At 37.4% G+C, this 2,801-nt stretch overlaps 1 protein-coding gene across 2 annotated transcripts in view; it reads left to right on the top strand.

The window, feature by feature from the left end:
* The window catches only part of DTNA (dystrobrevin, alpha), a 322,724-nt gene extending 322,411 nt beyond the window's left edge, over positions 1-313 (top strand). For both annotated transcript variants that reach the window (XM_010849771.1, XM_010849766.1), the window contains one exon: positions 5-313. The gene's annotated coding sequence lies outside the window, so the exon portion shown is untranslated. The remainder of the gene's footprint in view (positions 1-4) is intronic.
* The last annotated feature ends 2,488 nt before the right edge of the window (positions 314-2,801 follow it).

Raw genomic sequence — 2,801 nt, 5'->3', positions numbered from 1 at the left:
GAAGGGAAAAATAAAAATCAGAGGTGTCATATCCTGAGGCTAATTAACTCTAAGACATTTTTAATTATGACTACTGTAATTTGACGCCATTTGAAGTAACCAATTCAGAGACACTAAAGATGTCACAACATTCATGGGTATGTAACAAAACTACTATTGTATGGGTTTTTTGTATTGCTGTTAAGTATTGTTTTGTGTGTATGTGTGTGTGTTGGAACCTCCTGGGGACATGTTATATTTTGAAGTGATTAAACTATTTAATTGTGTGTCTATATTTTGGAATGGAATTATTTCTTCATTAAAAAATGTTTTTAAAAACACTATATCTTGTGTATTTTATTCTTTTGTTTAAATGAATGTTTCCTAAAACAACATGAGGTTAGTCTAAGAAAGACAAGTCAGTGTTTGGAGTGTGAAGCTTGGACTTTTTGCTGATTGAGGATCAAGCAATTGAGGTCAAATATTTCACCTTTTCCTGCCTTTGAGGATGCAGTCTTTTTAAAAATGAGATATTATTCTGCTGCTCATGGAAAGCCTTGTTATGATTAAGATCAAAAATCCATACTCCCTCTCCTTTTTTCTCTTCCTCTTCTTTCTTTTCTTCCCCAAATTCCAAATGTTGGGAAAAAATAACTAACGTTTGTGTAATCCTTTACAACTTTCAAAAACCCTGTTTCATTTACATTTGATCCTCACGTTAGTCATCCAGATGTATAACTTACGGTGCTGCCTTTGTTCTGAAAAAATCTGCAGACCAGGCTGAGATGAGAAGTAGACTAGGCATGCCATCAAACAAGAAACAGAGGGCAAAAACACAAGAAATTTCCCACTTCTGAGAAGATGGTGTGCTTTTCAGAGGAGTTGCAGGAATTTCTCCCTGTATCCAGGGCTATGGAGCCTTCACCTCACTCCCAGTAGATCTTGCATCAGACGAGACCAAGATTCATCCAAGGAATTGTGCTCTCAATTCCTTGGCATTGGTTTAATTTCTACTGCTGTCTTCTGATTGCCCTAGCAACACATATTAAACTTTGCAAATTATGTGTTCTAAATATTATCTGAGCAAGTAAAGAAAAACTGGGAGGCACTGGAAAGATGAAAAAGAGAATTTTCAATTTTTTTTTTCTAAGATGTCAGATCCTGACGCAAGACTGTGATGTACACCAAGAATCACCATTGCCCAAAACGTTCCCCTAAGATTTCATTGGCATAGTCAGGAGTAGTGGGGCAGGTCTGGTCGTCAAACATTGGAGAAGCCTGGGGCAAGAGCTTTTTCCCCTGGTTCATAGCCAACTTGGGAACAATGATCCTCTGAAATACAAAATCCTTTATAGTCTTTTTTTAAAATGCTGCTTTGAGGGGAGGTTAGTATGAGAAAAGAGTAATATTTCCCCCTATTGCAAAGAGATCCAAGATGCTTATTTGATGAAGAAGGGCTCAAATATTTTAGTAGGATAATAGGAAGGGTATAATTTTACCAAAAAACCTAAACCAAGGCTAAGATACAATACTGAAAACTCTGCATAAAATGCAACTTAACTGCCTAGTTCTCAATGTTCTCACTACAAATAACCATACTTGCTCAACAGCAAAGACATTTTTCAAGCCATTGTGAGGGTCTCTGTACTATGAACATTAGTGGTATAAAGGACAGTCTTCAATTTTTTTTTTTTTCTAAAAAACCACAAAGTCAGAAGGTGGAGAAGAGGGAACCCTTGTACACTGTGGTACAGCCACTATGCGAAACAAGATGGAGTTTCCTTAATAACTAAAAATAGAGCTACCATATGACTCACCAATTCCACTCCTGGGCATATTTTTTTTAATTAATTCAAAAAGATGCATACACCCCAATGTTCACAGCAGTATTATTTATAACTGCCAAGATATGGAAGCAACCAGAGTGTCTATCAACAGATGAATTGATAAAGAAGATGTGTGAATGGATAAGGAAGTTGTGCTACATATACACGATAGACTATTACTCATTACTCAGCTATAAAAAAGAACGCATTCTGAGTCAGTTCTAATGAGGTGAATGAAACTGGAGCCTAGTATACAGAGTGAAATAAGTCAAAAAGAGAAACACCAATACAGTATATTAACACATATACACAGAACTTAGATGGTAACGATGATCCTATGTACAGGGCAGCAAAAGAGACACAGATGCAAAGAACAGATTCTTGGACTATGTGGGAGAAGGCGAGGGTGGGATGATTTGAGAGAACAGCATTGAAACATGTATATTACTATATGTAAAACAGATGACCAGTGCAAGTTCGATGCATGAAGCAGGGCAGGCAAAGCCGGTGCTCTGGGGCAACCCAGAGGGGATGGGAGTGGGGAGGGAGGTGGGAGGGGGGTTCAGGATGGGGGGACACGTGTGCACCCATGGCTGATTCATGTCAATGTATGGCAAAAGCCACCACAAGATTGTAAAGTAATTATCCTCCAATTAAAATAAATTAATTTTTTTTAAAAAGATGTGGTGTGTATATATATATATATATATATACAATGGAATACTACTAAGCCATAAAAAGAATGAAATTTTGCCATTTGCAGCAACATAGATGGAGGGCATTATACTAAGAGAGCTAAGTCAAAGACAAATACTGTACGATATTGCTTACATGTAGAATCTAAAAAGCACAACAAACTAGTCCATATAACAAAAAAGAAGCAGCTCTCATATATAGAGAACAAACCAGTGGTTACCAGTGGGGAGGAGGGGTTGCAATATGGACGTGGGGGAACGACAGGTACAAACCAGTGGGAGTAAAATAGGCTACAAGATT

Source organism: Bison bison, unplaced genomic scaffold (assembly GCF_000754665.1).
Source record: "Bison bison bison isolate TAMUID 2011002044 unplaced genomic scaffold, Bison_UMD1.0 scf7180017864286, whole genome shotgun sequence".
In the NCBI taxonomy this organism is placed as follows: domain Eukaryota; kingdom Metazoa; phylum Chordata; class Mammalia; order Artiodactyla; family Bovidae; genus Bison; species Bison bison.
Note: the sequence above shows the minus strand (reverse complement) of the source record. Positions and strands in the feature narration are given on the sequence as shown.